This window comes from Equus asinus, chromosome X (assembly GCF_041296235.1).
Source record: "Equus asinus isolate D_3611 breed Donkey chromosome X, EquAss-T2T_v2, whole genome shotgun sequence".
Taxonomy (NCBI): Eukaryota; Metazoa; Chordata; class Mammalia; order Perissodactyla; family Equidae; genus Equus; species Equus asinus.
Window position 1 is genome coordinate 5,458,067 of NC_091820.1, and position 25,359 is coordinate 5,483,425.

Here is a 25,359-nt window from a genome sequence, read left to right on the forward strand (position 1 = left end):
CTTAATCGGGTTTACTTGTAGCCTCTCGCATTGCTAGCATGAGGTGTTACATTGGAACAATTAGTTCTCAAAGAAAGGTGTCCTTCACAGTTTGTGCAATACTGTGTAACCCCCACAGCACTCACACGCCTCGCTGCACCTCTGTGGAATGGATCCGTCCAAGCCCACCGCTTGAAAGGAAAGTAAAGCTCAAATATCAAACCAAAGGGGTTCCTACAAGAACCAGAGTAGATCCCAAAGTAACTTCCCATGTAATTCTCTCCTAAAAGATGCTCTTTCAAAACCGGAAATTCCACAGCGGTTCCATGCCACTGAGATATCAATAAGATGTCAGTCCTCAAGCTCTAACTGACCTTCCAATAATGCAGACTTGTCACATCCATGTCCTGGCTTGGCTGGGGGCTGTCTCTACCATGGCCTCTGAACTTGGTCTCTGATCTACACCGCATGATGGACAGCCAGCCACACACTCAGTTTTGTGGCATGTGGTGCATTTCCTGAGGCCAGGCATCGCATCATCTCTCAGCATCTCCTTTGTAAGGAGTGTGGACTACCTGTGGTGATAATGATATTCAAAATTGAAGAGTGAGCCAAAGAGATGGCGAATGGAGGGATGGACAGAAGACATCCTGTCCTTCATAAAAATGGGCAAGATGAGTGATAAAATTCTGACTCTAGGAAAAAAAAATTGTCTTGAAAACCTCAAGCTTTCGACGTGCAGTGTGATGCATAGGGTTAGTCGGTCTCAAAACAAGAAAAGTGTTCTTTTATTTGAAATTTGTCTCGGGAAATTTGATGATGAGTCCCTCTATATCCTGAGAAGCAAATGCAATTAATTAACTGCAAATTGCATATTTAGTTTCTATTTACTATGGTGGAGAAGAAGCAAATGCATGCTAGAAGGGGATTCTGGGACTTTCCTGACAGATACTTGTAGGACAAAAGGCAGACAATGTGTTCACCTTCACTGCTTCAATGGCATTGACCTGTCTCACCTTTGATTTTCTTTCATTGAAAGAGCATGTTTATTTATTTGCTTTGGGAGTTTGGTTCGTTCCTCAAGAAAAGTTAGCTTCCACAAACCACTCTGAGTTTGTGTTCGCTAAAGTAACAGGAGGTTAGACTTTCTCACGGAATTCCAGAATACGTGAGGCTGTTGAACTGGAAGAAGAGATGTAGCTATGGATGTAAGTAAGTGCAGGAGTACACATAGTTAGGTCAAAATACCGACGTGTGATTGCTTCACTTTTAGGGAAAGAGGAAAACGGCCACATGTTTACCTTAACTCTCAAAATTCTTTTACCTATTTTAGCCCTCAAACAACTCCATCCTCAATTTAAAGGAGGCAACGTAGGTGCCCCTGTTAGGAGCATAAACTATGGGGCAAGGTTGTATTTGCATTTTGTTTGCTGTGTAACCACAGGCAAGTTTCTTAACCTCTCTGTGCCTCAGTTTTCTCATTGCAAAATGGGGATAACGACAGTACGTCTACACACAGGGTTGTTGGGGGGATTCAACACACATAACTAAAGGTGAAGGAAATCGTGCATGGCGTAGAGTAAGTGCTACGGAAGTGTTAGCTACTGCGATTGTTATAGGCGTAGAAAACAACATCCTCAGATGTCAACGAATGTTCCCCAGCCCACAAGAGCAGATCCACAGTTCACACGCAGGGCTAGTTCCGGGTTCCTCTCCTAAGGACAGAGCTGCTGATGCAGGTTGGAGTCTGAGGCTCTGGGTTCCTGTCCCAACTTTCTTGAGCTCCAAATCCGTGGGCTTGGGCAAGTTCCTCTTAGATCTGATGCCCTCATTTGTGGGTCATAGGGAGTTCCCATGCTCCTCTCAATGGAATTCCTATGCCATAATGGAGTTAGGGCGAGCATCAAGTAATTTATAAGCAGTTAAAAATTACAGAGTGCTGAAAAGGGTTCAGCGATATTATGATTTCTTAGTGTTAGGTAAAAACCCCTCACTATATAGATACAAATATGTCATGGAACATTGTCCACCTTTTAGGTCCTTAAGACAAGGAAATTAGATGCCCATGGAGATCCCTCAGGGTGGGTCTAAAAGATGTTGAATCTGTTTTGTATTTTTTATTCCTTGCGTTTTACTTTTATAGGAATTTATGTTTCTGGATTGATTTGGGTATTCTGCTTGTGTTTATATTGTGCTTGTGTTTTTCACTTAAGTTATAGATACCAAGAACAGACATCTAGGTATCTGGAAAGGGTTTTGAAGAGAAGCAAAATTAGTAACGACATAATGTAGGGCCAACATCAAATCTTCCAAGCAGGTAGAAAATAGAAACCAAACTGAAAATTTGCGGTGTATAATTCAATATATTCCTAGCAAACATGGCCTTTTGTCATAATCAGACATGAATAATTTTTGGACATGAAGTAGCTTATAAAGGAAAAAATTTGATGAGTGAACAATAGCTATACTACTTAAATTCCTGAACATTCTTTAGAGTTTAAAGTGAAAGGAATTTTGACTTTGGCACAATATACGTTTCAGAGTTGGCTGAGCCAAATGTATTTCAAAGACAATCTAAACTCTCACTTGAACCTAAAACATGTTTTTTCCACAAGCTTTAAAGCCATGTCTTGTTTTATCCAGAAATTTTAGTTCTTGATATCACAAGGGAAAATGTACATTTGGACGTGTACAAAATAAATGGGAGTTTTTAGGTTCAGATGAATGGTTTGTAAAGTATATTTATAAACTGGGGTAGCTGGTCTTCAAGATAGCCTCAAGGAGTCCTGTCTCCGGGTGTCCTCACTTGTGTGTGGTTCTCTCCCTCGGCGGACTGAGGTTGGTCTGTGTGCCTGAGAGAAGCAATGGGAAGTTTCTTTTTCCATGTGCTCATGTTCTGTATCAGAGAGGAGCTTGTTTCCATACAACGGGGATGCAGCCTTGCAGATGAACAGTCAAAGTACATCCATATCATAAACCTCGGTTACCATGTGGGGACAAGAAAGGTAAAGAGAAATCAGCCTTTTGACCAAAAAATATATTAGTTTGGCAACCTTATCCTTACATAGACTCAGCACATGAAATTTCAATATTTAAAAAATTCAGTCTATCTATATCTTTTACTTCTGCTTTGCAAATATTTGAGAACACTGCCTCTCAAAATGGATATTCCATTTTGTATCCTTTCTGTTTATTAAGCCAGGAAAGACATAAAAGACACATACATAGCAAAATAATGTTTCATCAGGAGAAACAATCAAGAGAAAAGCCCTTGGTTTCCTCCTGTAAATAGTACCTAAATATCTCGTAATTCACCAGTTTGAAACAACCTCCTACGGAAATACTTCATTCGCTAGAACTTTCATAAACATAGCATAATAGTCCTAATCCACTCCTATAGAATCAGGATCATATTTTTTCTATGCACTTGAACATTTTGAAGTTCCTGGACGGCAGCAAGATGAAAAAGTAACATTTTTCCTTAAATGACTACTTTGTAGAAATGAATATAGCCATTGTCTTCCAGACTTCAAACACATGGCAGAGTTCTTAGGTACCTTTGAAGTCAGACTAATTTTTGGCACCATTTACGGTGTAGCCAATGGAAAAGCTTTCGTGGTCTTGTAGACACGACTACAATATTTGCAATCGTGGTTTTCACCAGACCTGGTTTCCTCGGTTTCCTGGGAAATACGCACATACCTAGCACTTCAAGGAAGGACTGTGAATACCTGCATCTCTTTCTTTCATACCCAATGTTTTCTCCATGTGTCTGAGCTTCCGCTAGCTCTTTGGCAAGGGTGTGCTGTCGCTGTCTTTTACCTCATTTGATAGACCATTTTGTTGATGCTATTCATTAATGAAACCCATGCTTTTCACTTTTACTGTGGCAAATTACATTCAGCCAACTTGGTCATCATAAAACTTACATTAAAGAAAATCTCATTTCTTTAAGACCATAAACGGTTATGCACCTTTTAGGGGGATGACAGGAAGAAGTAAACACAGAACTAAGTCTCCGAATTACAAGGATACTGAATTTTAAGTGCCTGCTTTATTTGCTTATTAGGCGAATAACTGAAACTCCCTCCTACTCAATTTTATTATCTTTAGGACAGGAGAAGACTTGTGGGCTCCATGTGATACCAAATTTTCAACACTAATAATATCCTTCTCAGTAGGTGAGAGCTACTCAGCTTTACATATTCGAGTACTTTATTTTCATCATCACGCAGATAGCTTAGAGCCCATCAGTATGCAATATGTATGTGAGGTAATTTAACTAATATGTATTGGCATCATTTTTACATAAAGATCCCAGGGAAGATTTTAAAACTTACCCTGCTGAAAATGAAACCTACCAACGCGAAAATATGGCAATAAATTATGTTGCTCTTTAGACAACATTATCCTAATTTGTCAACTTTATAATGACACCATTCTTAACATCTGTTGGTTTCCAGGTAGAGAAATTACTCCTGAAAACACAGAAAAGGTCTGACACGGTAGATATTGAAATTTCTTTCAATGATTATTTCCCAATTGGCATAGTAGAGAAATATTTTTGTGTGTTTTTTATTGTTTTTGTTTCAGATGTGCAGTGTACATTGTGAATATATATTTGCTGTCATAAATCAGTCTTTTTTCCACATCATTGGAAATACTTTTCTGCTACTTTCTTGTTGCCTGGCTTATTCACAAATACGTGGAAGGTCCTGTTTGTTTCTCTGCTGACTATACCCAGCTTCTGAAGCTCGAGAATAGAGCAGAACAAAGTATCATAGAATCTATTTCAATCTGGTGAAATGGTACGTTGCCAATTAGACATATGTGGTTGAGGGTGTTTTGACTCTTGTGTTTGGGGGCATCATGTGCCCCCAAAGACGACTTCAGTTTGTTTGAAATTCTGATCAGAGCTGTACTGATATTTATACCTTTTCATCAAGAACACATTCTGCTGTGCAACCGCCCCCATTCATTAGACTGCTTAGCGGATCATCTCCAACATGCACTGTAATTCTGGCTCCTTGCACTTAGTGTAAATCCACACGCTTGGTCATTTCATCAAAAGATTTAGGTCTTGTGTTTCAGGAAGTAGGAACTACAGTAATTTGAATATGTTGCTTTACCTAGCACATGCTTTGCATAAATGTATGATCAGTGGAATTGTGTGTAATAAACAAATCATTATGATGGTTGTGGCCTCTTTTAAAAAGCCATTTATTGTGCTCTCTTCAAAGCACTCTTTTGGCACAAAACTTCGCCAGTAAATTTAATTACGTTAAACTAACGTTTCATACCGCCCATTTTAAAGTGTTGGATGACATGTGTCTTCCAGGCACTGATGTTCCTATTGAAAAGCTGTTTCAAATGGAACCCATGTACTATTTCACTTATCACCAGGATTCACCACCCAACACTTTGTTACCGCAGTTTCTGTGGCAAAACCAGTCTTAGAAAATAAAAGGTCAGTTGATAAAGAGAAATAGATTCCTTCACCTGCTTTTGTGAAAAAGACGGTTCCTGCAGAACCTAGCGTTCGATTTTGCACAAAGCATCAATCTGGACGGAACAAAAAATCTGAAGGTTATACAGATGTATTGCACTTTTAAATTTTCATTTCTCTTTGTCCTCTTTGCAGCAGAATCAAAAAGGCCAAGGAAGAACGGAAGTGCCGAAATACACACAGTATTTGGCCTGCCAAAGCAAGAATGACTCGAACCGTTGTGATGCGGTAGTCGTGGCGAGATTCACAGCGTGGCTTTATAGATGCCAGTGAGCTATGTATTCACAGTTTTAGGAAACCTTTCTGAAATTATCAGTTGTATTTAGAGCTCTCACTTTTCCAGATTAGAAATATAAGATTGAAGTATGATGGGAAACTTGTAATTAAAAAGCTAGTAAATTGAAGACAGGACTATCAAAAATTAAGTGAGATAAATATCGATATCTTTTTCTTATCTTTCTCATTCTAAAATGCTGCATTACTTTTCTAATACAGAAAAAATATGAATCCCATTTAGGAGGCAATTTAATATTTTTTTAAACTCATGGAGTTTAAGCTGATTTAAGAAGATTTTTTTAAAAAGAGTAAATACCTTGTTGATCTCTTTTTAAATTGAGAAATACCATGCATACCATAAAAGTAAAATCCTACAAAGCCATGGCTTTTAGTCTATTCACAAAGTTGGGCAACCATCACTGCTATGTAATTCTAGAACGTCTTCATTATCCTAAAAAGGAAACCTGTACCTTTTTGCTGTTACCCCCACAGCCCCTCCCCACCACCACTAGGCAGCCACTAATCTCTTTTCTGTCTCTATGAGTTTGTCTGTTCCAGACATTTCATATAAATGAGATCATACAACGCGTGGCCTTCTGTGCCTGGCTTTTAGAGAAAAGCAAGTCTGTATCTAAAATGAGATAAGAAGGTCATACTGGAAAACTTTGGGCCAAGGCAAGAAATAAAATTCCTACCATCAATTTCAAAAGGCATCTTCCTCTTGGATTCCTGTGAGGCCAATATTCAGTATGACTTTAATCATGGACATTCACTGTCACTCTCCTCCAGGATCTCATTATTTCCATAGTGAGTAAAAGAGTTCATGAAGCATCAATGAGTAACCTGCTTTTTATTAATATTGGACCGAAAGAAAAATTGTTAGACTCACTAGTTTCTTAGGTCAGGTTGGCCATGTATAAATACAATCACAGAACACAGTGAGCTGAGAGGAAATGGTAATCTTAGTGGTTGACAATTACTGAGGGCATGTCATATGCCTGACCCTCCATATGCTCACTCAGATGTCACCCAGAGAGAGACAGACCAAAGGAACAGAATAGAGAGTCAAGAAGCTGAACACACAAATAGAGTCAATTGGTGTTTGATAAGGAGGCTAAGGCAATTCAATGCAGAATGTATAATCTCTTGGTGTTGGAACACTTAGACATCATCGTGAAAAAGAGAAAAAGAAAGAACTTAGACACAGACTTCCAAAAAAGTGACACCTTTCAAAAACCATCTCAAAATGGAGCATAGACCTAAATGTAAAGTGCAAAACTATAAAACTTCTAGGAAATAACGTTGGAGAAAATCTTGGTGATCTTGGGTTTGGCAATGACTTTTTTGGTGTTGGACTCAGAGCATGATCCATTAAAGAAAAACAGTGATGAAAGCTGGGCTTTGTTAAAATTAAAAACTGCTCTGTAGAGATACTGTGAAAAGAATGAAAATATAAGACACAGACTGGAAGAAAATATGGCAAAACACATATCTGATCAAGGACTTGTGTCCAAAATATACAAAAAACTTTTACAACTCAACAATAACAATATAAACAACTCAATTAAAAATTGGCAAAAAAAAATCTGAACAGATGCCTCACTGAAAAGATATACAGATGGCAAATAAGCATCAAAAGAATGTTTAACATCATTTTTTTAGGAAATTGAAAAGTAAAACGGCAGCAAGTTGTTTTACACGACTATTAAAATAGGTTAATAATAATGCAAAGAACCTGAGGACAGCACCAACTGCTGCAGAGGATGCGGAGCCCCAGGAACTTCCACTCGGTAGGGAACGCAGAACGGTGCTCTTCGGAAGACAGTCTGGCAGTTTCTAACAAAGCTAAACACAGGCTCGTTGTACAATCCAGCAATTGTGCTCTTGAATATTTACCCAACTGATTTGGAAACTTATGTCCACACAAAAACTGCACGTATGTATTTATAGCAGCTTTGCTCATAATCACAAAAAACTGAAAATGATTAAAGTGTCCTTCAACAGGTGAACGGTAACAAACCGTGGTACATACATACAATGGAATATTATTCAGTGATTGGAAAAAACAGAGTGAGCTGTCAAGCCACAAAAAGACACAGATGACTCTTAAATGCATATTGCTAAGTGAAGAAGTCAGTCTTCCAGGGATGCAGCCTGCATCCTTCCATTTATACAGCATTCCAGAAAAGGCAAAATTACAGAGAGGGTGAAATACTAGCTCTTTCCCGGGGCTGGGAAGGGGGCGATAGACAGAATAGGCGAAGCACAGGGACTTTTTAGTGTGGGGAGAGCATTCTGTATGATAGTGTAATTAGTGATGGATCCATGACACTGTGCACTTGACAAAACCTGTAGAAATTTACAGCACAAAGAGTGAACTTTAACATCCGCAAGAATTTTCAAAATCACATAACAAGTTGGAATACTCAGGATAGAACACAAACTGTGAGAAAACAATCTAAGTGGATTAAAAATATCTGAAACAACCGACTGAGAGGGATGGAGGGAAATGTGCTCACCTAGGGAATTTTGGAAATGAGTGGGAGGCTAAAGGAAAAAGAAAATGCATGAACACTGTACTCTCATTGATAAAATTGTCTTTCACAAGGATATAGGGTCACTATTGTGATAGCACCATATATGTGTACTGGAATTGAACAATTAAGTAAATGGATAGTGCACGGTGGTGGGAGCCAGGTTCCTCACTGTTGGAGTGGAAGGTTGCAGACCACCAAGAGAGGAGGCTGGAAGGATCCATGTGGTAATGGACTAGAGTTGGAGACAGCAGCATAAGTTCATGGATAGCTCAATATAGATACATGGTTACAGATAGGAATATTTCTACATATCTATCTATGTACATGGGTTACTATACTTTGGAAATATTTCTATGAAATTTAAAATCAGTCTAAACTAATCCATGATGAAAGAAATCAGAATAGAGGTTATCCTTGGTGCAGTAAATGTATAAGGAGAAGAAGGGAGTTTGTTGAAGGGAAGAAAATGTTCTATATTGTAACCCAGGTAATGTTTGCACAGGTGTATACATAGCTAAAGATCATTGAGCTGTACACTTAAGACTTGTGCAATTTACTGTAAGTTAAATTATGCCTCAATTTTTTAAAAAACGAATACATCATTTCAAATTGCAGTAAGAGTATTTGATTTCATAGCTTCTGGAATGTTCTCCCTACAAAGAGCAGAAGTTACAGAAAGAAAGCATAGAGTTCTTAACAGATCTTAAAAGTCAGGCTCGTTGCATCTTTGATTGTTGGTGATATGAGTCGAGGATTGCGACAAATCCTCAGTCTTCTCCTGGTCCCTCCTGACACAACCTAGAATATTTTTAATTTTTAGAAATGTTTTCCTCTACTGTGTGGTATCTTAGTTAACCATCAACATGTTAAGGCAAACACAAATGTAAAAAATTGCACTTTTCCTATTCCCTGGTGGGCTTTTGGGCTCCATTTGCTTCTAATCATGTGCTAGGGTTGGATTGTACTTTTCCTGCCACGCTTCCGTTCAGCATTGGCAACTGGTGAAGAAGAAATCCAAATGGAATTGTGCCTTTCCATTGTTTTTACAAAGCTATAATCAGTAAAAGTTCTTCTCTATTCATTTAGATAGTTTATTATTGAATTGGCTGCAGTCAAACTCAGAATAAGCTTTACAATTAGTAACCCTGACAGTAAACTGCATGTACGTAGGAGGACAGGAAGTTGAATGTATTTCAAGTTGCACACCTGTCTTTTGTTCACTAACGGGATACCGGTCAGTCTGCCGTCACTTTGACCTCAGTTTATGCTTAGATGATTGTGTTTCTGAGTGTTCACTCTCTGGGTTCAAGGCCTTGGTTTGAAACAGAAATGTCCTTGTAAGAAAACTAAACAAAACAGTAAAGTCCTCACTTATGAAATAAAAAGTACTAACTTCCTTTAAAAAGTTTCAGATTTCATCCCCAAATTCCTCAAACATAGATCATAAACCAAGTCCAGAGAGAATGGACTAAAGATTGGGGGGATTGAATGTTGAGTTTCAGAGGCTCCCTTGAGCATCTGGAAGAGATGATGGAGTATAGACCTCAGAACATGACAGCCTTGCGTGGTAACCCCAAGGTTCTAAGACTGAAGGGTGGAAATGACCGGTGGTATTATTGAAGGCGAGGGAAAAACTGAAAATGTTGTGGCAGGGTGTGGGCTCTGTCGTTTTTCTTTTCTTGTAACAATTTGGCCCTTATTGTAAACCCACTTTGTTAACAAATGAAAGTTCAAGCAATGTATTTTTATAACTGCATGGATGTCTATGATATGCAGAGTTCAGATTTTTTCTTTTCCCCGAAGCCCAGCACGTAGTGGTATATCCTAGTTGTAGATCATTCTAGTTCTGTGTGGGACACTGCCACAGCATGGCTTGATGAGCCGTGCTAGATCTGCACCCAGGATCCCAACCAGCAAACCCCAGGGCCGCCAAAGTGGAATGTGGCCATGGGGCCAGCCCCCCAGAGTTCAGCTTTTAAGATTATTCTTCTGCCATTGAGCTAGGTGTTATGGTCTCTATAGAGAAAGTTCTGAATTAATTCTTTTTGAGTGATAGGAGTTTCTCATCACTCACATTCCTTCAGAGAAGAATGTAAAAGGAAGCCTTACGTGTGTGGATTTTTCAAAATGCCATCTGTTGCTTGCTTCTGTTCTAGGGCTAATGTAAGGTTAATGTCCAGAAGAAAATACTAACTGGCACTTGGTTACTATTTCTGCCTGTTAGCTGTCAAACCTGTGCTGTAAACCTCATACCAATAGAAGACAGAAACGACCGTTAGGAATTCGTAGAATGACCTAGCAAGCTGGCCAGTAGGTTCCAACAAAAGTCATGCACTATATAGAAGCTTGATAGGGGAAGATGAGGTGTGTCATATGGGAGGGCTTTTAAAATTATATCCTAGCATCAGCAAATCCTGTCCATTTTAACTCTAGAATACCTTTCAAATCCATCTCCTTCTATCCAACCTCACCTCTACCACCCACTCCAAGGGCAGACTACATAGATACCTAAACAATTTCTCTGACTCCACCCCACTCAACCACTATTTAGCAGCCCTAGTGATTTTTTTTAAACACTTAATGTTTTAAGAGCAGTTTTATGTTTACATAAAATTGAGAGGAAGGTACGGAGATTTCCCATGTACCCCCTGCTCCACTCACGCCTTCCCCATTATTAAAATCAGGCACCAAGTGGTACATTTTTTGCCAAGGATGAACCTCCTTTGACACATCATAATCACTCAAAGTCCATAGTTTGCCTTAGGGTTCACTATTCGTCTTGTACATTCTATGGGTTTGGACAAATGTATAATGATGTATATCCATCATTATATCATTATAATATCTTGCAAAGGATTTTCACTGCCATAAAAAATCCCCTGTGCTCCACCTTTTTATCTCTCTCTCCCCCGGCAACCATTGATCTTTTTACTGTCTCCAGAGTTTTCCCTTTTCCAGAATGTCATAGAGTTAGAATCATACAGTACGCAGCCTTTTCAGATTAGCTTCTTTCAATTAGTAACATGCATTTAAGGTTACTCTCTGTCCCTGGTGATCTTTCTAAAACATAAATCAGATTATATAAGCCCTTTCAATTTTAAATTATTTATTGACTCCCGCTGAAAACTTCTTAGTATGTCCTCAGAATCTTACCACTTGTCTCTGGACAATCTTGTCCTGTTAGACCAGACCCTAACATTATTGGCCACCACAATGTATCCCACATTACAAAGATGTGGGATTTAAAAAAATTTACTTGGAACTCGACCACTTGTAAGATTCCAACCCAAATGCTAAGAGCTTGTTTTTATAAGTGGAATTTGTTATGCAATGTTTTACGTATCCAAACAACATATGTGCTATATACATATAAATTATGAAACACAAGAATAAAATTAACCCCTATGGACCCTCTAAATGCCTATGAAGCTAAATTTATCTCTGTATTCTTCTTTTATCATATCATCTTTTCCCTTCCCAGCAACAGACACTATACTGAATTTTTAGACTTTTGATTATCTTGGTTTTTCTAAAATAGAACTTTATTACACATGTATTTGTCCTTAAACAGATTTTGTTTTGTGGGTTTTTCAAATCAATTTCATATATTTGTATTAGTTTTGTTGAGATTATTTCATGTACAATGAAATGCATCTATTTTTAGGTTTAATAGGTTTACACTCATATAACAACCACCATAATGAGATGGAATATATTTCCATCGCCCCAAAATGTTATTTCATCCCTCTTTGGATTTAGTTGCTGCTATTCTTCCCCTTATCCCCAGGAAACCATTGACTGGTAATTCTCATTTTCATTAATCATTGGAAAATGGAAATTAAAACCACAATGAGATATCAGTGCACATCCACCAAAATGATCAAAATTAAAAGACTGATCATAGCAACTGTTACGAGTGGCACAACTGGGCCACTCACACAAGGCTGAAGGGGATGTAAAATGTCATATTGCAAGACATTTTGGCATTTTCTTAAAAAGCTACACATACGACCAACCATACAACCTAGCGTTCACTCATAGGATTTACCCAAAGAAATGATAATGCATATGTCCATAAAAAGATGGACGCATGAATGTCATAGCAGCTTGATTCATAATAGACCCAAACGGAAGCAACAACAATGTCTATCAACAGGAGAAAAGATAAATTGTGTTACATTGATAGATACTCCGCAATAAAAATGAAGAACCCTTTGTTACATGTAACAATATGGATGAATCTCAGAATTAGTATGCTGAGGGAAAGAAGCCAGATTTAAAAAAGAGCACATACTGCATGATTCCATTTGTGTTAAATTCTACAACAGTGAGACTAATGCATAGTCACACCAAAGCAGATCAGTTTTATTTGCTTCAGTGCTTTCTACAAAGTGATACTCAATAGTCAGTGTTCAATGACTTGGTTTTTTTAACTTAGTATCAAGTTTCTAAGATAATGTTACTTGTTGCTATAGTTCACGCTAGTTCACTTATTCCACTCGCTGTGTAACGTTTCACTGGATAAACTAGTAAGATTTGGCCAGTAGGATGGATTGGGCCCACGGGCTGTAGCTTGCCAACCGCTGCTTTAAGGTATTATCCCAATGCTCAGGACCCCAGGCTCTAGATACCTGGGCAACATCAGCTTCTAGAGCGAAGGTCAACAGACTACAGTCTGTGGGCCAAATCTGGCCCACCACTTGTCGTACTAAATAAAGTTTTATTGGGACACAGTCCCATTCATTTGTGTATTGTTTATGGCTGTTCTCATGCTACAATGGCAGAGTTGAGTAGTTGCAACAGAGACGACATGCCTTGCAAAACCTAAGCTGTTCACTCTCTAGCACTTTACAGAAACTGTCTGCAGAAAACCCCCGAGCAGGGGATGAATAAAGACTAACCTGAAGTTCTGAGCTAAACAAATGCAAGCAAAGACATCCCTCAGGGTGCTGGCTGGGAAAAGCAAAGGAAAAGCAAATTACTTCAAAGTATCCAAAACTGAAGCTATTGAAAATATCCAACCCTGAGGCTACTGGCCACACTGACAAACCTCCCACTGCATCTAAAATGATTAGATCTTCTTGGTTCATACTGACAGGTGTCAGTGGCTTTGTGACAGTCAGACTTTTTATGGGCCAGGCAGTGGTCTTGGTATCGGCTAAAGCTTGTGACGGTTTTATTTGTCAGCTTGGGGTTGCCCAAGGCTTAGATGAAGTCAGAAGACCCCAAATGGCATCGCAGGGTAGAAGACTGTGTCCCTGGGTAGGAAGATGCATCCCTCGGCCTGAGGGGCTTCTCTTCCAACAGTTAAGTTCATTTGCAGCAGAGTAACCTGTCCAGACCATGTTTTTCTTTTTTTCCTCTTAAAATTTTACGCAAACTCTTATTCATACCAGTGAGTATTGCCGTGTTCCGGGGCATCTTCTTGAATGGGAAACGATCTGTATTTGTTAAAGTGTAAGAGGGATTTACTTTCAGCTCAGCAAACAGACCTCTTTTATTTCCTTAAACCTTTTAAAGAAGCTATTAGCCAAAGTTATCCTTAAAACACCCTTTTTTTCTGGCAATAACAAAACTACCTTCTACCCACTCTCTTTCTGGGACTCCAAGAGAGGCCACTTTCTCTAAGAAAGCAGGCGGCTGGCCTTTTGCCAGAAACCTTCCGCAGTGAGGAGCAACACCCCCCAAGGCGTTCTTAAAATCACAAATCCGTGGTCCAGTCTCTCCTGGGAAACTTTAAGAGGAGCATCTTTCCATTCAGAAATCTTTTCCTTAAACATAACCTGAAAAGTTAGCATCTGAAATAAATATTATCTGGGGAGAAAAAAATGAAAGGACCCAGTCTCTTGTTTTATAACTCTCTCAGGCTGACTCTGCCAAGCCTACAGCGACGACAATGTGTATCTTGATTTAACTTTATCTCTACCCAGTGATTTGCGTCTGCCCAGCGTCATCTGAAAAGTCTTAAACTCGGGCCAAATCTCTATTGAAGCAGCTGACTGTGTTTGCTGAACTGAAAGGGAATCCAGATTAAGAGGCAAAACTATTCCAGGTTTCCGTGCCAAGAAGACACCAAAGAATGTGTCCGAGTTTCTCAAGTCTCCTGATAAGGTGGGGCAGAGGCTGGCACCGGCGGCCCGTAAACTGAGGACCTGAGCACCCACACAGAAGGAAACCTGTTCATTGTTACTGGCTGCCACTTGGATCACAATAACAAAAATGCTGACAGTTGTGGACATTCTCAAATTACAGGCCACAGCTGTGTGAGTTTTGATTAACCGTTACCTTCTACAGGTTCCAAGGGTCGCGCCAATAAAAATCAGAATCCTCCTTTTCCGTTTGGATGGAGCTTTCTAGGTTGGCACTCTGGCATTTTGGCCCCTGTTACCCGACTCAAAACTTGCAATTCGCCTGTGAGGTGGGTAGGAAACTTATCTCTGCTCACAGCGGTGAGAAACCAGACCTGGAGAAAAGGGGAGCTTTGCCCCATGTCAAGAGCTTCAGAAGAAAGCTCGTCGGCTTCCTGGCTCAGAAATCAGCTTGCCGAGCTAATCCAGGCCCTTTCTGTGGCGGGAAGTTTTCTGCTTCTTGTGTGTGCAAAGAAAAGCTTGTGAAACACTCATTGGGCTGCTGGAAGAAAGGGAAATCCAGAAGGATCTTTCCCTTCCTTAAAGCTGAGAGACAGGATATCTGAACTGTTTTTTCTCCAAAGAGCCTCGGGTAGGGAGGCTGTAATCTTGATGTAACCAGGAAGATTTATTTACGTGGTGGATTCAGGAGTCCAGAGGACATATAATTAAAAGATAATTTGAGTCCTGTATATGTTGCATGTCCAAAGATTATTATCAATTCTGTCTGTCAACCTTTCTTTTCTCCATTAGAGGAATTGTTCCCAGAAATTTGGACTGCTTGATCCATACATTTCCACTTCAATCATTAAAGAATAACCTTGGCTTGTATAGCTGCTGTTCTTGCTTTAATAACTATTTTATGATTATGGAAAGTTTTCCTATAAATAGAGTACTTTCTCTTCATCTTCCCATTTACAGGGCAGCAAGTCAACCCTCCCTCCCACCCTGTGCTAACCTCCACCCATGCCCAACACACAAACACGCACCTGGGCGGACAAAACGGCTCCGTTTACCTGTGCCTTAGGACATCACTCTGATTTTGGAGTGCCGGGTCAGGTGGGAAGCAACAGACTGGCCAAAATTTTTTGGCTCCCCTCTTGGCTCGATCGGAGTGCAATTTGAGCAATTTCACCAGGAAGTGGTTAACATGACTCATCTTGAACAGGAAACAATCAGAGAAGTGTTATTAATGTGGATCATTATGTATAACTTCCTCATGGCATTCTACCCCCGCTAGGACGTGGTTCTCTGTCCAAGCTCGAGAGTCTGTGGCTGGGGTTTCCTCTCCCCTCTCCTTAGCGAGGGAAATTGTTACAGAGTCGCTCTCTGTCCATAGGAGAACTTTAACCTCTCAGCTTTAGAGAAAGCCTTCATTTACACTCACAAATGTCTCCCCACGTTTTACATGCAATTTATTACGAGTTAAGACAACCTTAACTTGGGAGGTGTCTCTCACACACTACTTTGTATCCCTCTGGCATGTTCAGGAAATTTCCTGCTGAGCAGGCAAATAATATCCTACATATATTTTCAGAAATTGTCTCATGACCATTTTTTTATTATACAGCCTGTCCCTGTTACAATTTGGGCTGTGAAATAAAATGAAATCGAATAACGAGGAATCTCCTCCACCACCTCCTAAATGTTTGTCCTTAGTTGTCAACAGATTTATTTACATTCATATTTTTGTTATTTCAAGGCCCAAAGTCAGGCCGGTGGCATGATTCAAAAACAGGATAATGTGGATCACAATAAAAGACGGTTGAGAAATTTCGGTGTGAGGATTCACTCTTAAGACGTGACTCCAAATGCCGATGGCTCTCTGCGCCTTCTTGAGAATCCTTCTCAAGAAAGTGCTGACTACTGGTTCACTGAAAGGATTTCAGAACCAAAATAATCACATCTATCCAAAGAGAGTGCAAACTGAGTGCAAACAGGAATTGGGCTCCCTGAGAGTCTGGGCAAATTTCGACACATTGAATTTTGGGATACTTAAAGTGGTACGTGAACTAAAGTCAACACTTTATCGAGGAATGACCACACATGATAAAATTGCATTCATCTATACACAACCACTCAAATGAGGGCACGTAGAACCGGGCAGATGTGACGGTGGAGGTTGATGGATGTCACTTTCCTGGCGATGCCATCGGACTGCAGTTCTGCAAGATGTTACCCTGGGGCGAAGTGGCTGAAGGAGACTTGGCATCTCTCCGCTTTATTTCTTACACTTGCATTGCATCTACAAGTACCTAAAAATAAAAACTGTAATTAAAGGAACTATGTGGAGGAAGGCAAAAAGATAGCAGGAAGATGCATTCATAATTTTCCATACAGGGTAGGGGGGCAGAGAAGTTGGGTGTGATCTTTAGGGTCCAAGGAATAAATAGTAGAGGGCTGAGGAAAGCCTGAAAAATTGCGTATTACTGAAGAGAGAGATCAAATAGCAAGGACATGATTATGACAACTAAGAAATGTCTCCAGGGTTTCCCACCCTCGACACAAATACACAGACACAATGTTGGCGCCTGGATTGAATAGAAACCACCAGCAGTTGTCCTGGCTATTAGCACAGCACTAAAATGGAATCACAAGCCTCCTGTGTTGCTTTCTTTTACCACTGTGAAAGCCGAAATCTGGCTTGTGAACTGATCAAAAGTAAAGTTAAAGGTTGCAGTTTGTCGTCTCTTTGGAAAAACCAACCTTTGGGTCAAAATGCTAATCAGGCTTTATTTTAAATCATGAAAAACGGGGGTGGGGGGGGAGAGACAGTCACCATCGACAAGCTGACTAATTTATGTTCAGTGATATTTCCCAGCCTGGCAGCACCATTTGCTCCCACCTTGGGGAGTCTGGTATCTTTGATCTCCTTTCCTAAAGAGCTTTCCTTTGTAGCTGACACTCAGTGCTGGAAAGCTTACGTCCGCCCTCAGCGCTGACTCGCTCCCTGTTGTCTTCCTCACGTGGGCTGCAAGAACAGGCTCTTTCTTTCTCAACGGTTCACTTTCGAGATTCAGTCACAGTATTGCTTATATCCATTGTTCATGCTTGTTGTCGCCAACGTTCATGCACTTCTTGGATGAGCACGCCACATCTTCCTTCTCTGTTTTCCTTTGGATGGATATTTACATTGCAATTCAACTGCTAGGTATATATATCCACCCAAGAGGAATGAGAGCATGGATACACAAAAGACTTGTATAAGAATGTTCACAGAAGCTTTATTCATATATATAAGATAAATAAGGCTGTACCATGGTTAGTAAAGGAAGCATCCATGGGGAAGAGAGAGGTAAGAATTGTGGGAGGATAAGGCAGACATGTTGGCGCAGAGGTCCAAGAGACGGTCTCAATGTCAGGAAGCATTTTGTGCCATGCAGTCTCAGTTCTAATGCCGTATCATTTCATTTCCCCTCCCTTAGTTTGCATGGCTAAGATTATACATAAAACACCAATATTCCTGGTATTAAGAGTGCCTAGTTTCATCAGTGCAAGTGGCTGGATTAAGGAGGATTAAAATATGTTGACTCTAGTTTCTATAGTTAAATTGCAGCCCATTCTAAAGTATTTGGCTTTAAAGAATACATTCACCACCTCCACCTCCAAAATACTGATACCATGAATATCAAATAGTATGCAAATTACTAGAAGCAATGCAGTTTAATAGAGACAGTGTTGGGTGGACATGATAATACCTAGGTTTTTACTGTGGTCCTGCCAGGGCAGTCTAGTGATTAAGATCTGGCGTTCTCACTGCCACTACCCAGGTTCATTTCCTGATCTGGGAACTGCATCACCCATTTGTCCGTTGTCATACTGTGGCGGCTGTGTGTTGCTGTGATGCTGAAAACTATGCCACCAGGATTTCAAATACCAGCAGAGTCACCCGTGAAGGACAGGTTTCAGTGGAGCTTCCAGACTCAGACAGACCACAAAGAAGGACCTGGCCACCCACTTCCAAAAACACTGGCCATGAAAACCCTATGAATAGCAATGGAGCATTGTCTGATAGAGCACCGGAAGGGGAGAGGATGGAGCAAAAAGACCAGGCAGGGTTCCACAGGGGCGCTGGGAGTCGGAATCCACTGACGGCACTAACAACAAAAACTGCTAGTAGGCAGGTGCATCAACTTGAAAAAATCCCTTCATGTGTTATAGCACCTTTAACTATAAAATAATGGCATTTGATTACATGTCTCTAAGATTCTCTCAGCCCTAAAACCCAGAAAGTATTTGAAGTTCTCTTGTTTCATATCTTTTTATTTCACTGTTTGTCCTGATGTCTCTAGGAGACCATCCTCAAGGCTGATTTATTTTCCTTTTCAGGATTATACACTTCATGCCGAGGCAAGTGATTGGTTTCACCACACATGAACCAACTTTTCTCTATGTCTGTTTCTAAGAAAACACCCCAAGAAGGCACTCATATTCAATTTCCATGAATCAAAGCAAAAAGGGGGCTGCCAACATCTGATCTCACGGGATGCCTACCAGCTGCAGCTACATACCAAGAAGAAATTCAGTGAGTCACCGCAGAGGACAACTTGCTGGTTGTTTAGGGCAGATTTTCAATGATTCAGTCGAAAAGTCATCATTTCCCTGAAGTCATTTTATGCACATTTACAGCTTCCATATTGCTTAGCTCACCTAGACAATCTCACATCTGTATAAGAGAGGATTCAAGTGGAGAAGCAGAATTCCTAGGAAAGAGAGATGGATAGAGGTATAGATACATAGATATGACATACAAACATGCATAATATATGTGTCTTGTCTATATAGAGACAGATATCTATCTTATATATCTATAGATTATATTAATTATCTATAGATTATTATATTATCAATATTTATAGATATTATCTATAGATTATAGATAGATTGGTAGATGATAGAGATAGATATCAACCAATAGATTTATATCTTTATATATCAATATATCAATCTATAGGTTAATATCTATCTTTATCATCTATCTATCTCTCTCTCTCTCTCTCTCTAGGTAACTAAGTTGGTTTGGGCACCAACACTGAGATCAATCTGCAAAGTCCTTGGTCCTGAAGAGATAAACGAGTGTCCCAGCAGTGGTTTCTCCCTCTGCATCTAGAAAGGCCCAGCGGGAATCCTGCGGACAGCTCTTCTAAGGAGGACCTGTTTTAGAGCTTGTTTGGGGATTCCTAAATCTGGACTCCTGAACTCACTAGCAGAATGGACTGCCCCAGGTATGCTCCCGGCTCACATGGGCCACCTCCCTGGCTTACAGGCAGCTGCATCCCCATGTCCCACTGCATCTCTCTCTGTGGTCCAGGCCTGACAAACAGGCAGCTCTGCCAAGGCAATGAGGAACCATAAGACTTTTCACTTGTTCAAAACCTTGTCACTGCCTCCGTGTGCTCAAATCCTACATTTTACCCTCACTGGCATTGAAATTCACAATCAATTTATACTTTAAAAATATGCGTATTGGATAGGAAAAGACTGTGACTGCGTTTTCAATCTTCTCTGAATGTCTAAATAGTGTATCATCTAAAACACTGCTTCCTTTTTGGTCTTGTTGTTAGGTTTGATGAAATGATCTCATTGGAAGGTACAAGAGTGAGAAGAAAAGCTGGGAGTTTTACGCAGCAGAGTGAGGGTGGACATCACAGAGTTGTTCTGGTTAGGTAACAATGCAGCACCAGGGCCAGGATGGGGTCCCCTGTAAGGAGCCCTGGTCTTGACGCCAGAGAGAGTCAGTGTGTAACGCTTGTGGGGGCAGAAAGGCCCCGAGAGCAGGGCTGGGGAGAGAGGCTCCGCGAGCAATGTATGGTGCCAGGGGCGCACACAGACCTGCGGGGAGCAGGAACCAGGAGACATTGACCAACACTGTTGAGTGCCTGCTGTATACCAAACACTGTACACACACAATAGAGAAAAACAGGGGAAAAAAATCTAGGTGATCAGACCCAGACTCTGTTCCCTAATTGCTGATGGTTTAACAGACCAGCAGGGGGAAAAGGACTCAGAATTGTCACCACAGTGCAATGAGATGTACTCAGCGGCATGACTGAAATATACGCAAAGGACTGAACGATGGTGGAGGAGCCATGATTGACAACGGTAGGGATGTGGAGTGACCGTGTGCTCCGGGGACCTGCTGTAGCCCAAAACAGGGAGAATGCACGCTTCAGACTCAGGATCGAAGGCTCTGACCTCTGACCTCTGTTTTCCAAGGACTGTTTTCTTTCCGTCTCCTACAAAAGACAATACAACTAGCTCTCTAGTCTTTCTCAAAAGGCATTTATTTTACCGGTGTGAATCTCCCAGGGTCAGAAAAGTTACCTGAAATGTTAAAAATGCAGTCTTTCCTCTCACATAACTTCCTGCTGACTTTAAAATATGCACAAAAGACTTATATTAATTACAAGCTCCCAACGTGCTGAATGTCCAAAATAGACATGATGGCGCAACTTTCTTTAATTGCATGAAGCAGCAATATATAGACTCTTTCTCTTGACCGAGGGAGCAAAAATTAGATCCTCTGGTCATGCCAATGAGTAATATAGATTCTCCTAATTTTTCTCCTACCACTGCTTTTTGCTTCAAAATATGTAAATACACGCAGCAATATTTTCTTCTGCTGCTAGCAAAATTTAAAAAATGACCATTAAAGGTTTAATTTTTTTCTTTCTAAAGAGATGTGTGAACATACATTTAGGGTTTTAAAATTATTATTATTATTTTTTAAAGATTTTATTTTTTCCTTTTTCTCCCCAAAGCCCCCCGGTACATAGTTGTGTATTCTTCGTTGTGGGTTCTTCTAGTTGTGGCATGTGGGACGCTGCCTCAGCCGTGGTCTGATGAGCAGTGCCATGTCCGCGCCCAGGATTCGAACTAACGAAACACTGGGCCGCCTGCAGCGGAGCGCGCGAACTTAACCACTCGGCCACGGGGCTAGCCCCTTAAAATTATTTTTTTAAGTTCTCATTGAAAACCCACGGATGCCTGATTCTTTGTAGATGAGGCTTTGCAGGTCCCCAAACCTTAAAAGTTGTTCTGAACTCTAACATCTCATACTTTACTTTAATAATTCTACTCCTAGAGTTTCCTTTTAGAATGATATCTTGTTTTCCTATTTGCCTAACAGCTTACACAAATTTAGTTGTTTTAAACAACACACATTTATTATCATTTTACAGTTCCATAGGGTCGAAGTCCAAAATCATTCCCATTAGGCTAAACTCAAGACGCTGGCAAGGCCGTGTGCCCTCTGCAGTCTCAAGGGGAGAATCCAGGTGCTGGTTTCTCAGCTTGCAGAGGCCCCCTGCATTCCCTGGCTTGCGGGCCCCTTCCTCCCTTTGCTTCACCACTGCTTCTGCTGTCACATCTCCTCTGATTCTGATTTTTTTTGCCTCCCTCTTAGAACGACCCTTGTGATGACATTGGGCCCACTCGTATGATCCAGAATAATCTCCCCATCTCAAGGGTGTTAACTTAATCACACCTGCAAGTTTGCTTTTGCCTCCTAAGGTGACGTATCCACCAGCTCTGGGGATTTGGACATGGACGTATTTGACGGCTGTTATTCTACCTGCCACAGCGGAAAATGCTGTCTATAAACACTTTACAATATATATGCATATTTACAAAGATATGGCTTTCATATATGAGATTAAAGCGGTGGCAATTTTTGAAATTGTCCTGTTGTGTTTGTATTCCCTTACTTGGGCTGCCGTAACAAAATACCACAGACTGCATGGCTTCAACAGCACAATTTATTTTTTCACAGTTCTAGGGGCTGGAAAGTCCAAGATCAAGATCAGCAAGCTTTGGTGTCTGATGCGAGCTCTCTTCCTGGCTTCCAGATGGCCGTCCCCTCACTGTGTCCTCCCGTGGAGAGAGAGACTCGGTGTCTTGTTCTTCTGGTAAGGGCTCCAGTCCGATCAGATTAGAACCCGCCCAGAGGACCTCATTTAACCTTTATCACCTCCTCACAGGCCCGAGCTCCAAATACAGACACACTGGGGCTTCGAGCTTCCACAGATGAATTTGGGGGCCACAACTCAGCCCATAGTAGTGTTTATATCTCTTAGGTAGGTGGGCACAGGAGTAACTTAACCAAAGCTTGAAAACAACAGATCTTGAAACTGCAGAGCAAAGAAATGAATTTATGACTTGAATACATAGTATTAGAAAAATTTCCAAATGAGGCATTCAAAGACCAAATCTACTAGACCTTTCACCCAGCTGATGGCTATGAGAACTCTGCCTGACTATGCAGTCTCTCTGAACGTATTTTGTTTTGGAATATGGGGATAATAACACCTGTTCTCTCTTTCCTAAAAGGTCGTCTCAAGGAGAAGGTAGAACAACCATTATCAACAACTCTGAGGTGCTTTATGAGGGCCAGTGTTTCTTACAAATGGTTTTCCTGAATGAAGAACTGAGCGAGTGCTGGGAAATGCTTGTCCATTTTGGACAGAATCTATTGAAGACACAGGGTCAGCACGTTACAGATTTTCAAAAGCATTGGTGTTTTTCTTGCTCCACTATTCTGCAAAGGAAAGGGAAAGAAAGAGGAAAACAAAATAGCTACTTAGTACAAAGCAATGGCTTTCCCTTACAGAGAGCCAGTGCCACCGATGGTATAAGTTAATGGTTAATCAGAAGGAGAAAAGAAACCCAGACTCAAGTTAAGAAATAATTGATAACAATTTAGGTTTATTAGGTTAACTATTTACTCAGTACTTAGGTACTTACATGCTTTTATTTCTGAAATTTGCTTAAACCCAGCAAATCCAGTGTTTTGGTAAATTTTATCCTATCGTTATAATAAAAAAGAAATGTTTGGGTTTTTTTTTTGTTAATAGAAAGTGTATGATCATCTGAAGCTGGTGCGAAATGTCCGGGAACCACATTAGGGAGGCAAACAAGCCCCATGGCCAGCACTGCTATGCCCCCAGGGCCAGCTGCTGAGAGAGCTGGAAGGGTTCTGGGGAGGTCCCCAGGTCCTGGAAGGATGGCCTTTACAGTCTAAACTGGTGCGATGTGCATTAGTGGCACAGAACATATTTTACTAAAAGTTGGGTATGTGAACCATCTTCTCTACCATTCTACTTTGAGTGATGCTTTTTGAAATGTGTATGTACCTTGTCTTACAAAATCCAGATTTAGATGAGAAAAGAATCTTAAAATGTCATTGTAATCTTTGTGAGGAGGGAATCATGATATTGTGTGACTTCGAACAAGCCCGGGCTCTGTTTCGTTGTTGTCCACAATTCCAATAGCTTAAGCTTTTCCCAGCATGTGTCAAAACATACAGCTTTTAATCAGCTTAATCAGAGTAACATTATATTAGTTCAGCAGGCTTCCATCTCAGCAGGCAATTTGCTCTACAAGAAACATTTTGCAAACACAATAAAACCCAGAATTTCCGTAAGTCTCTATAGCATAATCAGGGTTGCTAATAGGCTATGTCAGCAAGAGCAGAGACAATCTTGGAACTGTAACGAATAAGCTGATTTTCCCTCTCAAAGAATTCTGTAGAAAAGTCTTACAAGAGAATCAGGTTTTGCTGCACATTTGTTGTGGTGGCTACGTTGACCCTTGATTTATTGTCGTTTCTCCTAGATCTCACTTATTCTCGTTGCTTGAAACAGCTTAATCCAATCCCCACTAATTTGAGAACTATGGTAAAGCAAGCCTTACTAATTTTAGGGATATACAGATGAATTGGCTACCATACTACTATAAGAAAAGGAAATCAATGGCAAAACCATCCAGTGAGCTTCATGGAACACACTATTGAGTCAAGTAAAATATAGCCCTCAATACAGTATCTGGTATATTGCCAACCTGTCTTTTTGGGGAAAAAGTACCTAACTTGACATTTATTGGGTTTCCAATAATGCAATCCTATAATTCAAATCTCTTCTAAACAGCACAGAGCAGTAACAATCTATGGCATGATAATTTAGGTATTGTCTTGTAAATTATGGATAAATTTTACCTTTACTGGGCTTTGAAAATTCCATGCTTTCTGCATTTGTCAACCATGATGGAGTGATAGCTTACAAGATCCATACATTGGAAAATGTTTCCACATATTGGAAAATAGAGTGATGGGAAGGTTATTTGAAGATCCAATAACTTGTCTGGTAAAAACAAGCAAATCTACAGAGATGATAGAAAGAAAACAAGATGGTGCCCTCTAGTAAGAGACTCTGTCTCCCTTACACGTTTTAGATATCGGAGAGATCCCCGCAACTCTCCTCCTCCTGCACTTCAAGACCGATGAGCACCCACGAGATGGGTGTCCCCACCATGGTCTGAAGCCATGAGGGTGGCATCGCCATTCACTGCTCTGAGGAGAGGGGGTGGTTCCACTCACATGAGCCGAAGCAATTTTTTGCTTAACTCCTGAAAGGCTCAGCCCTACCTTAAAAATAAACCGTCCATCTGACCTTTTCCTCTACCTCCCATCCCTCACATCTCCTCGCTTGGTTACTGAAGTGGCTCCCTGACTGGTTTTGATTCTGTCCCACCATTTGTTCTTCACACAGCATTCATTGCTTTAAGATCAAGTCAGAACATGGCACTCTTCCCTTCAAAGCCTACCAGTGGCTTCCCGTCTCCCCCAGAAGAAAAGCCAAGTCTTTACAATGGCCATTGAGGCTCCAACCTCATCTCCTAGGACGTGCATCCTTGTTCACTCAGTTCAGTTACATGCTCTCCCTTACGGTTTCTTAAATAAGCCAAGCTTACTCCTACCTAGGAGACTTGCCTCTTAGATCCCTCTGCCCAGAGCACTCTCTCCAGACACCCACTTAACTCACTCTTTAACTTTCCTCAGGTCTGGGCTTGAATGTCATTTTATCAGAAAGGACTTGTCTGGCCACACTCTATGAAACAGGCCATCCTCTTTTCCATGAAGCTTCCTGTCCTCACACAC